Below are 15,465 nucleotides of genomic sequence, written 5' to 3' on the forward strand. Positions count from 1 at the left end.
CCTTTTCTTTCCTCCTACTTAGAATGCCACGCCCCACCCCGCCACCCCCGCCCCGACCTCCCACCCCTGGTTTATACCTGTCTAGAGTCAGCTTGTCCTTCAGTTCTCAATTTAAGCCCCAATTTCTCTGAGAAGCTTTTCAGACCCAGGTCACACTGGCTTCTCATTTGAATCTTGTTTTGTCAACAAATCAGTAGGATCCTTTGTCAGGATCCATGTATGTCTCTCCGAGAGTGCATCCGAATAGATATAAGACAGGATAGCAGGTGGCAGAGGATGAGAGGGTTAGATAGCATTCTGACTCAATGCACATGAATTTGAGCAAACTCTGGGAGATAGTGAAGGACTAGGAAGCCTGGAGTGCTGCAGTCTATGGGGTCACAAAGAGTTGGACACAACTTAGCGACTGAACAAGGATAGCATTAAGAGAAAACCTTGGGGGCAAGGAGTAATAGTGCGTTGGACACTGACCCCAAAGTTCTCTCTGGATCCTAAGCATTTGCAATCTCATGAATTCAGTTCTTGACAAGATTCACAGTGAGAAACACATAGTTGAGAAACTTCAAATAATCTTTGAAGGTGATGCTGGCCAGCTGCATGTGAGACAGGTAGGGAAGGATTATACAGGACCTGGATACCTTATTCTGACTCAGGAAACAGGGCATGTTTGGAGGGTGAGTGTGAATGTCTGGGCGTCTGATACATGTGAGAATTGGGGAACTCATTACGGGGATAGTAGGTGAAAGGAAGCTAATCATATGAATCCACAGTGGGTAGGATGATGGAAGGTTGCTCCTAGAGATGCTACCTGGCCAATGAGATGAACCAGTGTGGGAAAAGCAGATGGATTATGGACTGGCACAAGACTTGAGCTCTAACTTTATGTTAACCAGCAATGTGACTATTCTATGAGCCAGGAAACGTGAAATCTGAATTTCTTTATCTGGATAAAGGAGGTGAAAAAGTCTTTAGATTATAGTTTTAAGCTGTTCACCTTTAAGGTCACTGTCATGAGTCTGTGATTATTTGGAGCAAGGGCAAGCAACACAAGCTGCTCATTCTCCAGCAGAAGTGGAGTTAGAGCACACGGCAGCTGATCTGAAGGAATTCTGGGGACTGATGGAAACTAGGGCCCAAAATAGTATCAGGCATTTCAGAATGACCATAACTCTGAAATCTTTTCCTTTTAAAAAACTTTTTGCTGTGCCTTCAATCCTGTTCATTAGATCAGCCTGCTACACATAACCTTCAGTCTCACAAAGTTAGAAGACAGCTTCACTGATGCATTCTTCTAAAAAGACATTTTGTGGAGGTTTGTATTTTCATGCCACAATTTTTTTTTATCATCATCACCTCTCATATAGAAAGCATACATTCACTATCAAAGACTTTCCTACTGAAACACCACTTAATACCCACCTAGAGTTGAACTTAAAAAAAAAAAACCTCCCTAGGCTAAACTTAAAAAAAACCTCTGACTTCACCCTTTCCAAGTTTGGAAGTACCTTTCAATCAGTTTAAATTACCAATCCCTAAAACATTTAAGTGTGATCCGGTTGCATTAGAGCTTCCCAGGTGGCACTAGTGGTAAAGAACCCCCTTGTCAATGCAGGAGACATCGGTTTGATCCCTGATTGGGGAAGATGCCCTGGCGGCAGGCATGGGCAACCCACTCCAGTAGTCTTTCCTGGAGAAGCCTGGCGAGCTACAGTCCATAGGATTGCAAAGTCGGACAGGACTGAAGCGATTTCTCTCTCTCTCTCTCTCTCTCTCTCTCTCTCTCTCTCTCTCTCTCTCACACACACACACACAGAGAGTCTCATTAGCAAATCCTAAGCAAATGCATACAAGACACAGGATGTTTTGCGACCCACCAGTAGCTTCCTTTGGTTCCCTAAACTTATCGTGAAGTGAAGTGAATTTGCTCAGTCCTGTCCGACTCTTTGCGACCCCATGGACTATAGCCTACCAGGCTCCTCCCTCCATGGGATTCTCCAGGCAAGAGTACGGGAGTGGGTTGCCATTTCCTTCTCTAGGGGATCTTCCCGACCCAGGGATCGAACCCGGGTCTCCCGCATTCCAGGCAGACTCTTTAACCTCCGAGCCGCCAGGAAATAAGATCATGCTTAAAAAGAAAACCAAAACCCTCAGAATCATTCTCAGAAATCTGTTGGGTGTCAGGATGACATGTACAAATGTACAAAAGTTTGGACCCAGACCTAAATGGCCACCTGTTTGGACCCACGAGTTTCAATCAGTCACATGTATTACATAAACCACCCGCAAGGCCAGTGCACTATTCTGGAGGTGAATGCGTGGCGTTTAGTCGAGTCTCACCCTCGCAGGGAGATGAACACCTGGGCACACGGGCCGCGGGAAGCCATGACAGTGGTGGCAGTGGGTCACCAGCTTCACGTGCCAAACACAGTGTTGCTCCCACTGGGCCCAACAGACCTCAGCACAGGTGCGCGGACCAATCGCAGTGTGTCCCTGGACCCACAGCCAATGAGAATGCGCGGTGGTGGGCCAATGAGGTGCAGGCAGTGGAAGAAACAGTGTAACATATTGTCTGAAGGTGACACAATGCGGCGGGGGAGGGGGAGGGACGGGGGGTTGACCTTTTCACCTTGCCCGTCCACTTCTTTCCAAGTGAGGTCGAAGGAGGCCAGGGAGCGGATCCCTGCGTCACCACACGGGCTGTATGTACCCACCGAGGACTAAACGGATATCCTTCGACTGGGTCCGCTGGCCTGACTTACAGCCCCAGTATCCTCATCCCTCAAACGGGGCTCTGACACCAGCCTGAACAGGGTTTCCCTGAGGCTTAGAGAGGGCGTTGTCAGTACAGGGTCCAGAGCACAGGTTCCCTGTCTCAGGGGAAAGGAGAGCAGGCAGATGTGAGGAAATAGAGACACACATACAAGCGGGGGGGGGGGGGGTAGAGGTGGAGACCGGGGATTGATGTTTTAAACTAAAGAAAAAGAAAAAGGGGTGGGCCATGAGAGAGGCTGCACAGAAGCGGCCTTTAGAAGGAGGGATCAAAATAGCAAGAAGAAAAGAGAAACAGTGCTTACTCTCTGAGACAAGAGGAAACAGGTATTCTTCCAGCTTAGGCAAAAAAAAAAAAAAAAAATCATTTTTCCCCCAAATAGAGATTCGTGTGTCTAGGTGTCTTTCTGCTTGAATTCCTGCTCCCCTGAATGTTTCCAGGATGGTCTGCTCCCACGCCTTCAGTTTGAGGCTAGACGGTCCCAGCAGCCAGGCACCCCTTGCTGCTCCTAGGACGAGCTGTTTCACCACAGGGAGGGGTGAACCTGAGGTCGAAAGTCCTCCTGCACGGGGCCTAGAGGCACTTGGATTTGGTTTCTGACTGGGGATTTACCTCACAGTGAACGTGAGGACCATGAAATCTACCTAACGCAGACAGACAGGGTACCTGACCCCCGGGTGGATGCACTTGAAATTCGGAGTTTGGTGGAACACTAAATTAAACCATGTGTTATGTAGAAAGAAACTGTCACATGGAAAGCACCCAGGGAGAGCAAATTCTCCTTCTCCTTTTCAGAATAAATATTAAATATTCATTTTAAAACAAAATTCTGCCTAGCCTGAGGCCCTGTCCCTTCTGGCTGCCAGGACCCTGTGACCTAGGATCATGGAGGGTCCCTGAGGAACTGCTTTTCTCCCCTGCCCCCTCCTTTGTTTCTCCTCCCTGCCCCTGCTCCTCGCCTCCCAACACCAGTCTCAGAGTTGTTGAGACCCCTGTGCGACTGAGGGCATTCAAGAGCCTGTACAGTACTCTTCCCTGGAAAATCCCATGGACAGAGGAGCCCGGTAGGCTACAGTCCATGGGGTCCCAAAGGCTCGGACACAACTGAGTGCCTTCACTTTCACTTTTCACTTTCATGCATCAGAGAAGGAAATGGCAACCCACTCCAGTGTTCTTGCCTGGAGAATCCCATGGATGGGGGAGCCTGGTGGGCTGCCGTCTATGGGGTCACACAGAGTCTGACACGACTGAAGCGACTTAGCAGCAGCAGCAGCAGCAGCACACCTCTGTCTTGGAGAGCTTTACCTTTGCACTAAGAGGGCACACAGAGGTCCAGAAACCAACCTGCCCAGCCCTTTGTGTAGTCATCCCCTCTCCACCACTACCACACATGTCTGGCTCCCTGGATGTGGCCACTGAGGAGCACGTCTGCACCCAGAAAAAATGCAGTCCTGGGGTGGGACGTTGCTGAGAGGGTTCCTTACCTACCGCAGCCAGATTTCTTTCTTGAAAATGAAGACCTCTGGCCCACTTCAGTCAGCCTTCCTCACTGCCGTGAGGCAGAAGGCTCTGCTCATGAACTCTGGGACCTCCAGGGGGCTTCTCACCAGTTTTGGATACAATCAGAGTTCTCCCCGGTAACAGCCACACACAGACACAGCATCACCTTCTGACCCTGACTCCTCCCTCCCAGTACCAGAGATCCTGCTGTGAAATATCCCTCCTCTTTATCCCTCCTGTAATAACATGGGTCCTTCCCAAAATACCTCCCCTGCCAAAGAAGCATAGATCCCGCCGTGAAATACCCCTTCCCTCCACCAGCCTGAGAGCATTTCTTTCCCTCAGATAAGTTCTACACCAGTCCCAACAGGGAACCTTCTAAGATTTCTGCATAATACCAGCCCACTATGGCCACCCGTGTTCTGCATCCTCAGCCCTAACTTTCTGGTTTTGAGAAACAGCCTTTTTCACTTGTTCTCCATTGTTGGGGATGACGTGTTTAAGGTCATTTAAAAATCAAAATGGAGGAACTGTGATTCAGACATCTAAAATGGAGCCGGTGGTCCTTGCGGATGTGGTTGTAGACACATTACTGCATCAGTTCCTGAATTTTCTGAACTGTATCAAATTCAAGGATGTCACCAGCTATTTTCAAAACATCTGGTAGCAGCTGGCAGCTGCAATAGTATGGTCTCAAGGTCTATGCTTGTAACTATACAACCAATTTGGGCACCAACCAATCTCTGCTTAACAAGCACCCTTCTTGCCAGCTCCAGTCCTAAATCTTGACAAACAACTTATGTAAATATTATAGGTTTTGTGTATACAAGCCACCTCTATTTTGCGGTCCTGTGGAACATAATTCAGGTGCTTCTTGAATCTGTGTCTCCTGGGCTATACTCCTGTCTTTGGCTCAAATGAAACTCTCTTCTGTCCCTTATTATAGATTGTTTATTGATTATTTGCATCAACATTAGTTCTATCCATTTCGTGTGATAACAGGCAGGGGTCTCAGATTCTATCATCTTTGTATTCTCCAAACAAAATGAGAGTGATGGATTGTTTATTGAGCATCTGCTATGTTCTTAATCCTCATGGATGATCTTGTGAACAGTCTTCTCTTCCCCATTTCATAGATGGGAGAAGCCAGCTCAGAGAAGGGCAATCACCTGCCTAAAGTCTGAACACTTAGGGTTCTCTCTGGTTTTCTGCTCGCCATGCCTCGTTGGGTAGCATTTAGTGAAAGGAATGTTAACTTTTTTCTGCTGGAGAGAAATTTGCATCATTTTGTAAGTTTCTGAACAGAAGGTTCTCAGCTGTGAACTGAGGTCTGTGGACAACAGCATGCAGGGAAGGAGGGATGAGGAAGGTGAGGCCCACAGAAGGGTAGAGTCTCTGACTCCAGTTTGGAGCTCCCAGCTCCTCTTCTGTCAAAAGGAGCCTTAGATGCAATCCTAGATGGGCTTCTGCCTTTCATCTCCTTTGCTTAGGGCCAGATTCTGGTTTCCAGAGAGTCTGGGAATTGAGTAAGCTCCTTCACGAGGAACTGGTATTGCTGAGTCAGCTTGGCTGGGCACTGTCTGCTGTAGGACAGAAACGTGACTCCCAAGACGCATCCCAGGGTAAGAGTGCCCATCCTCTCCTAACCTCCAGAGTAAAACTCCCAAAGGCTCAGGGCCTGTCATCATGACTCAGCAGCATGGGACTTCCCTCTGGGGATTCTGTTTAAAGAGTTTAAAGTGTATGAAAGTGCTGTGAAATGGAAAAAGAGAAACACAAATACTGATGAAGAAAGTTGAGGCTTGAAACTATAGAATTCCTAGAAGACATAAGGGAAAATCTTCAGAACATTGGTTTTAGCAGTGGTTTCATGGATATGACACTGTAAACACAGGCAATGAAATAAAAATATACATAAAACTAAAAGGCTTCTGCAGAGCAAAGGAAACAACAGAGTCAATAAGCATTCCAGAATGGGAGAAAGTATTGTATATCTAAGGGGTTAATATCCAAAATATGTAATGAACTCCTACAACTCAATAGCAAAAACCCAAATAACCTTTTAAAAAAAAATGGGCAAAGGACTTGAACAGAGGTTTCTGAAAAGAAGACATACAAACAACCAACAGCAATATGAAAAGGTGCTCAATACCACCAATGATCAGGGACATACACACCCAAACCACAACAAGATGTCACCTCATACCTGTTAGGATAGCCGTTATCAAACAAAGGATGGGAAGAATATAGAGAAATTGGAACTATGTGCACAGTTCCTGGGAATGTAAAATAGTGCAACAGTTAGGGAAAACAGTATGGAGGTTCCTAAAAAGATTAAAAATAACTATCCAGCAATCCCACTTCTAGGTATTTATCTGAAAGAATTGAAACCAGGATCTTAAAAAGATGTCTGCACGCATGTTCATTTCAGCATTATGCACAGTAGCTAAAGGTAGAAACAACTAAACGTCCATTGACAGATGAATGGATAAAGAAAGCATGGTACACACAACGGAATATTAGTATATAAACAATGGAATATTATTCAGTCATAAGAAGATGGATAAACCTTGAGGACATTATGCTATGTGAAATAAACCAGTCACAGAATGATAAATACTGCATATGTGAGATATTTAGAGTGGTCAACCTCATAGAAACAGATTCCAGAAGAGGCAGTGAGGAGGTAAGGGGGTGAACCCTGGAGGCCAGGTAAGCTCTTTTAATAACACAGGTGAGAAAATATGAGAGCTGGTGGTAGATGAGGGTTAGGGATAGAAATCACTGGATATTGAAGGCAAAGCCCACAACCCTTTGTGATGGATTGATGGTAGGAGGGCACCCACAGAAAGAGGGGAGTCAAAGGTGACTCCCTGATTTTGAGCCTGGAGAGCTGAAAGGATGAAATGAAAGGATGGGCAGGCTCAGTTCTTATAAATCAAATCATCGGTCAACTCCTTTAGTCAGTTGCCACATAAAGTGAATTTTAGCTACACAAATAATACATATTCCCCTTGTAAAATGAAGACACCTGAGCCCACCCTGGTCTTCTCTCCACCTTTATAGATTTAGCTACTGTTATTAGTTTGATATGTCTGCTCCCAGATCCTTTGCTAAATGTTTACATACCTACAGATAGTCCCTCGGAAAATATAGTTTTGTGAGCTCTGGGAGGAAAGAACCTTTACATAAATATGTCACTCTGCAACATGCTGTTTTTATTCAATCATATAAATTGGAGATGAGTTCATATTTGTATTTGGGGATCTACCTCATTTGTTTCCATGGCTGCATAATATATGTTCAGTTCAGTTCAGTTCAGTCACTCAGTCGTGTCCAACTCTCTGTGATCCCATGGACTGCAGCATGCCAGGCTTTCTTGTCCATCACCAACTCCCCGAGCTTGCTCAAACTCATGTCCACTGAGTTGGTTGGAGAACTATAAAGGAATGGTGAATTCATCTGAAAGTAGAGAAAACTTTTGCAAGGTGTATTAGTCAGGGTTCTCCAGAGAATCAAAATGCATTTATACACAGAGAGAGAAAAAGAGGGAGAGAGAGAAAGATTGAGAGAAGTATGGGGAACAAGCAGGGAAGCTGCCTCATTTATTGCAGAAGGCAGAAACAGGATTGTAGAGAGAAAGGAGCTGTTTTTTAGGAAATGGGACAGCAGAAATGGGATTCCCCCATGCTATCCTCCACTCGATGTTTGCGAAAGCATATTACTTAGTAACTTAGGAGGAGACGTGAATGGTTTCAGCAGTCAAAGTGAATGGTTTTATAGATTCATAAACTCATGGATTCCTACTGCTGGCAGTTTAATGCCATTATTGGTGGTTTACTGCCCTCTGTTAATGGAGACTTTGGTTCCACGTGGGGTGGAAGACACAGGCCTTGGAGAGGCAGGCAAGTTCTCACTCTAATTTGGAATACTCCTTAAGGAATGATCACAGTGTTTGGAAGAAGGTGGGTCACTTTCAGTGTTTGGGATAATTTTAGAGATAATCTTTAAACAGATAGACCAAGGTCCCCAGCAAGTGCCTTATGCCAGAATGAGGCCCATAAACCATAAGCGCTGGAAAGTCCTCATGGTTCTTCTGACTCAAGTTCTTCATGTTGCAGATGAGGAAGCGGGACAACTTGATTAGTAGAGTTCAAGTGTAAGGTCCTGTATTTTGTTCTGAAAACTGAATTGTATAAGCAGAGGATTGGGAATTTTTATGGTCAAGAATTTGCCTGCAATGCAGGATACCTGGGTTCAGTCCCTGGATTGGGAAGATCACCTGGAGAAGGGAATGGTAACCCACTCCAGCATTCTTGCCAGGAGAATCCCATGGACAGAGGAGCCTAGAGGGCTACAGTCCATGGGGTTGCAAAGAGTCGGACATGACTGAACTCACTAACACTTTCACTTTCAATTTATATTTAAGTCTTGGGGGGATAGTTGATAAAAGTTTTGTGTGAGTTGGTACTAAGATATGGTTATGAAAAATGAATGTGCTATATTTAAAGATATTCATCATATTTATAAAATAAAATTAATATGTGTTCATGGTAAAGAATTTGAAAAACATTAAAAAGTATAAAAAGTCAGAAATCACCCATAAAATTCATCATCTCTACTATATAAGCCAATAACTGTAGCTATTTTCTGCATATGTATGTATCAAAAATATTATATAAGCAATCATATTGTATCTACAATTCTGTATTGCACTGCTTAAAGTTAGTTTTTGAGATAATTGTATTTCTTACACATGCAGTTGTAAGAAATAATATAGAGATCCCATGTACCCTCCAGCAAATTTTCCTCAGGGGTAACATCTTGAAGAACTATAATATCATATCATAATCAGCATATTAACCTTTATTATCCACTGATATTATTAATACTACCCCTTTTACTTGTACATATGTATGTGGTTATGTCTCTACAATTTTATCACATGTATCCACAGCCAACTGGTTCCATTACCACAAGGAGCCCTCATCTGGCCCTTTAATAATCTCACCCCCTTCCTCTCATACTCCTTCACTCATTCCAGGCTCCTGGCAAGCGCTAATCTGTTCTCCATGTCTAAATTTTGTATTTTCAAAAATATTAAATAAATGGAATCGTACCTGCCTTTTGGTGTCTATGTATGCATATATAACGTTTTGGAATTCTTTTCTTCCACTCAGCATAATTTTCTGGAGATCTAGCTGCTTGTTGTGTATCACTAATTCACTTATATTTATTGCTGAGTACTATTCCATAATATGGATGTACCAGTTTGATTAACCAGAGGAAGTCAGGTAGGTTGCTCATGTTGCCTGTTGACCTTGTGTGTTTCAGCCTCTACCAAAGAGAGGTGAAGAACATCTGGGTTGTTTCCAGTTTGGGGCGATTAAGCAAAGCTGCTATGAGCATTTATCTACAAGCTTTAGCTTCTCTCTCTCTCTTCACTAACTTTGTTTCTTTGGTTTCTGATCCATCTTGGGCTGGTTCTGCAGTTCAGCACCCAGTGAAATGCTGTTTCCTGATCCCTAAGATATGTGAAGATATGTTTTCATTTCTCTGGGACAAATGCCCAAGAGCATGGTGACTGGGTTGTATAGTAACTGTGTGTTTAATTTATAAGAGACTGCCTGAAAATTTTTTGAAGTGTGAATCATACTTTTAAAAAGCTTTTTCTTGAAGGATAATTGCTTTACAATATTGTTTTTTTTTTATTTTTTAGCTGCACCACCAGCATGCCAGATCTTAGTTCCCCAACCAGGGATCAAACCTGTGCCCTCTGCAGTGGAAGCATGGAGTCCTAACCATTGGGAAGTCCCCAAATCACTCATTTTTGACATGTAGTATGAACATTTCTCCAAGTAATGAAATATGCTTCGAAAAAAAAAAGATTTAAAATAATGACCTGATATTGCATGGGATGAATTAGCATAATTTATTTCGGTTTTTCCCTGATATTGGACATTTTGGTTGTTTCAGATTTCTTTTTCCTTGTAGAAATCATGAAGAGAGGCCTGCCTGTGCAGTTGGTGTGAAGAACAGGTCAGCTGGGAACTGTTCTTGTCATGCCCAAGGAAAAGCCGGTTCTGAAAGGCTGTTTCGTGCTAACTTCGCTGCACAGGGATCTGAGGGAGATATCACAATGCCACACTTATTGCCACTCAATAAACTATTGCACACACACAGACTGTGCATGGTAGCACTGGTGTCAGCGGCAGCCCCTTTGGCCTATGTTGGAAGACTAACATAATTGGAAACTCCTTTTCTGTTTACGAGGAGAAAGACACCAGAATGCTACAACTCTTCCTGTGGTCAAATGCCAGGGTAATCAGATGGCCCCCTGGTGAGCCTGGACCTAGGAAAAGGGTAGGGTACCTCTAATGGCTCAATTTTCGTGGCCTAGTCATAGCCTTGCCATAGGACAGAACTCAGGATGTCTGCTGGAAGAGATGCACTTGAGGGCTTCAGTGGGTGCTGCCCTTGGTCACTCACTTGATCTCTGTATTGTGGTTGTTTAGTCACTAAGTCATGTCTGACTCTTTGTGACCCTCTGGACTGTAGCCTGCCAGGCTTCTTTATCCATGGGGTTTCCCAGGCAAGAATACTGGAGCAGGTTGCCATTGCTTTCTCCAGGGGATCTTCCCGACCCAGGGATTGAACCCGTGTCTCCTGCCCTGCAGGCAGATTCTTTTACCACAGAGCCAGCGGGGAAGTCCCTGATTTCTGTGAGTCTGAGTGCAAAACCTTTTCTGATGGACGCACACACTATTTATTTTGTGAATTGATATGCTCAGTCAAGTACTGTGAGCCTGTAGCTTCTCTCTCTCTCTTCACTAACTTTGTTTCTTTGGTTTCTGATCCATCTTGGGCTGGTTCTGCAGTTCAGCACCCAGTGAAATGCCGTTTCCTGATCCCTAAGTTCTTGGAGTACACCTTACTGCAGCCTCTAACGACTTCCACCATTGTAAATAACTTCCATTATTACAAATAATTTGCACTCTTACAAACAACTCATTCTACGTGAATCTTGTTTTTGTAAAAATTATTCTTAAGGGAAATTTTAGAAGCAATAGCCACTGAGTTCAAGAGTATGAACATTTTGGGGGGGGAGTAATCACTTATAATGTCATCCCTAGAAAATTAGCTCAATCTGGAGCTTGGTGAGAATGTACACTTCATTTTATGTTGATCAACACCAGGCAATAGATTTTTCAATGGAGACTTGGTAAGGGGAAATAACATGTATTTTAATTTATGTCACTGGTCTTCAGTGGGGTTGAACATTAATGTGCAAATAGGTCATGCCAGGCCACTTCCAGTTTTCAGAAGAGCCCAGGACTTTTTAAGACACTGACCACAGTAAGAAAATATTTCTCTACTGAAGACAATGGCAATGGAAGCTCTGTACTAAGCATGTAACTTGGAGTCCCCGGGAGTACAGTCACGTGGACTTCATTCACTCACTAATTCAACAAATAGCTCTTGAGCACCTCCTTTCAAGGGACTATGCTAGGCACTGGAGGATCAACAGACACACTCTCTGCTCCCAGGAGTTTATAATCAAGGAGATGAGACAGATAGTTACAAGGCAGTATGATAAGCACAAACAGGGTGCTAGGCCAAGGGAACAGAGAGAGGGAAACACAAGTGCAACCAGAGTGGTGAGGGCCAGGGGTGACCAGGCTGAGTCTTAAAGGATAGGAGTTCAAGGGAACAACTGCAGGCAGAGCAGGCAGAGGATGGGGGTGACAAGAAATATCAGAAGTTGTAGATTAAACAAGGGCATCCCAGAGCATCAGGATCAGAAGTAAGGGCAGGAGGGACTTCCCTGGCAGGCCAGTGGTTAAGACTCTGTGGTTCCAATGCAAGGGGGCACCGGTTTGATCCCTGTTTGGGGGCCTAAGATATTACATGCCTCCCAGCATGTCTAAAAAGAGAAGTCTGAGTAGAAGGTGAAATTCTAAGATAATCCCAGAAACTTAGAGAGCTCCAGAGCTCTTATACCTTTGACCTGTTATCTGTGGTACCCAGGGTTAAACTGACTGATCCCTGTCCCGGGTAGAGTGCTCCAGCCATGAAAGAGACCCTGCATGGTTAGTCTGAGCTCTAATACTCTTCAGGAGGGGGCATAATTGTTCTCACTTAGCCACGCGGCCTGTCTCACAAGCTGACTAATTCAGTGATGCTGCTGTGAGCACTAGAGGACTTAGAATCAGAAACGTCAACCTGAGAACTTTAATACATCATTTAGGCTCCCTAAACCTCAGTTTCTTATTTCTAAGATGAGGAGAAAAAGACTTCACAGGGCTGATGAGGTTCAGATGAAATCAGTCTGTCAGTTCGGTCGCTCAGTCGTGCCCGACTCTTTGCAACCCCATGGACTGCAGCACGCCAGGCTTCCCTGTCTATCACCGACTCCTGAAGCTTGCTCAAACTCAGGTTGATTGAGTCGGTGATGCCATCCAACCCATCTCATCCTCTGTTGTCCCCTTCTCCTCCTGCCTTCAATCTTTCTCAGCATCAGGCTCTTTTCCAATGAGTCAGTTCTTGCTTTGATGGTGCCTGGGAATCTGCATTTGGACCAATTTCTGAGGGATTCATGGGAACACATATGTCTGAGACTCACTTATTTCATGGACATGGAGCCTAGAAGGGGTCAGCTGCCAATCAACAGAGCTTCCAAGCACAAGTGACTATTTTAAGCTTAATAGTATTAACTATAAGTCAGACACTATCTTAGGCAGTGGGGCTACGCATGCATACTTAGTCACTCAGTCATATCCAACTCTTTGCGACCTCACGAACTATAGCCAGCCAGGCTCCTCTGTCCATGGGATTTGTTCCAGGCAAGAATACTGGAGTGGATAGCCATTTTCTCTTCCAGGGATCTTTCTAACCCAGGTATTGAACCTGATTCTCTTGCATTGCATTCTTTACCACTGAGCCATTGGGAAAGCCCTAGTGGGGCTATAGTAGCAAACAAGACAAAATTCTCTGTTTTCTTGCCGCTTATATTTTCAAGGGGGACAGGGGACAGATAATAAATAAGTAAAATATCTAGTATGTCAGGTGGTGATATGTGCTATGGAGAAAGATATAGCCGGGCAAAGGGGCTAGTTCTGGAGGTGACAGCACTGCTATTTTGTACAGGATGGTCAGACTTTTCTGACAAGGTGACATTAGTGCAAACGTGCATAACCTGCTTCCTGTGTTTGCTCAAATGAGCCATCCATATGGGTATCTGGAAGAAGGCATTCCTGGTAGAGGAGAGAGCTCCTACTAAGGCCCAGAGGAGCTGTCTTTTGCTGATCAGAAAACCAGTCTTAGTTGGCTTTATAGACTCTGGTCTGAACTGTCATGGCTGTTGGAAGTGGGGGAGGTGAGGGCTGTGGCTTCTGGTGCCTTTAAAAGGGGAATCTAACTCGAAACTTTCCTGTAGCAGGAGGTATTGGCATTGGCTATTTGTCAGGATTTCCCACGTTCCCTTTTGAAAATCTGAGATCCCAGTCAAGGTATTAATAGGATTTGCCCCAGTTCTCCTAGTAATCACAGAGGTGACTCTTCTTGCCTGCCCTGTGTGGCAAGCCTGTTTGCTTGGGGGACACTTATACCTGTGGAGACAGGTAAAGCGGGCAGAGAGGAACAAGCCTCTACCTTGTCTTGCCATGGGTTTTACGCTTTGTTATCTTTTCAAATTTCTCTAGTGCAGATCAGAATGCCTTTGGGGCTCGATTTCCATGTAATAAGATTGGAGGATCTAGGCAGAGTGGCAGTAATGATTCTGAGTGGCTCAGATGGTAAAGCGTCTGTCTGCAGTGCGGGAGACCTGGGTTCGATTCCTGGGTCGGGAAGGTCCCCTGGAGAAGGAAATGGCAATCCATTCCAGCACTCTTGTCTGGAAAATCCCATGGACAGAGGAGCCTGATAGGCTACAGTCCATGGGGTTGCAAAGAGTCAGACACGACTGAGCGACTTCAGTTTCACTTTCACTTTCAGTTTGACAAATAGAGTAAGTCCCCGGCATATGAATGAGTTATGTTCTAAGAGCATGTTCCTAAGTCTAATTTGCTTGTAAGTCCAACAGAATTACCCTAGGTACCCACTAACACAATTGGCTATATAGTACTGCACTTATAATACTGTAATAGGTTTATAATATTTTTCACACAAATAATACATAAAAAAAACCCCACAAAAAATAAAGAAACCATTTGTAATCAATCGGTACAGTACCTTGAAAAGTACAGTAGTACAGTACAACAGCTGGCATACAGGAGCTGCCCTCAAGTGAAAAGGCGAAAAAATGAAGATACTGTACTGTTATACTCTACACCGTGCTGTAAAGCACACACAAATACACACAATACAAAACCACATCTATTTGTAGAGGATGCACACATGTGACAATGTATGCCAGACACATGAACTAACACATGACTGGACATGTGAATACACGTTTGGATCTCTGAAAGCTTGCAACTTGAAGATTCCTACGCAGGGGACTTACTGTACAGAAAGCCATACCATTAGAGAGAAGGGAACAAACCTTGCAATTTACTGATGGGCTGTTTACTGCGCTAAGCATTTTACATACATTATCTTATTACATTTTCATTATTACTCTGGAAGGTAGGTGGAAAGTGAGGCTCAAAGATATTGAATATTTCCCTGCTTATATGCACTTTATAAAAATGTCAAACAAAAAAGCAGTAAAAATTAGGAAGTAAAAGTCCCTCGGAGTCTCACCTGGGCGAGGAAACAACTACAAGCGATTAGTGTGTAATCTTCCTGAATTTGTAAAATGTACACAAAAGCACGCATCTCTCCCCCACTCCTTTTCTCAAGAAACTGGGATCATATTATACATTCTGTTCTGAAACTTGTCTTTTTTTTTTTTTTTTTCTTTCTGGTAACAGTGTGCTTTGATTGTCTTGCGGTGTTGATAAATCTTATTAATGAACGTAGGTTTGCGGGGGAGGTTAGAGCTCCCTGATAACACACCTGGTTGTGTGATCTCACACAAGTTACTTTGCCTCTAGGACTACAGTTTCCCCCATTTGTAAAATGAGGGCAGGCAGAGCACAGAAGATTCGGCGCTGTAATGCCAACGATCAGGGCATCTCAGCCCCCCGCCTCGTGATTATCTGGGATAATCTCCAAGGTCCAGCCCTACTTGACTTGGACGGCAGCCGCCCCTT

Source organism: Capra hircus, chromosome 4, assembly GCF_001704415.2.
Source record: "Capra hircus breed San Clemente chromosome 4, ASM170441v1, whole genome shotgun sequence".
Taxonomy (NCBI): Eukaryota; Metazoa; Chordata; class Mammalia; order Artiodactyla; family Bovidae; genus Capra; species Capra hircus.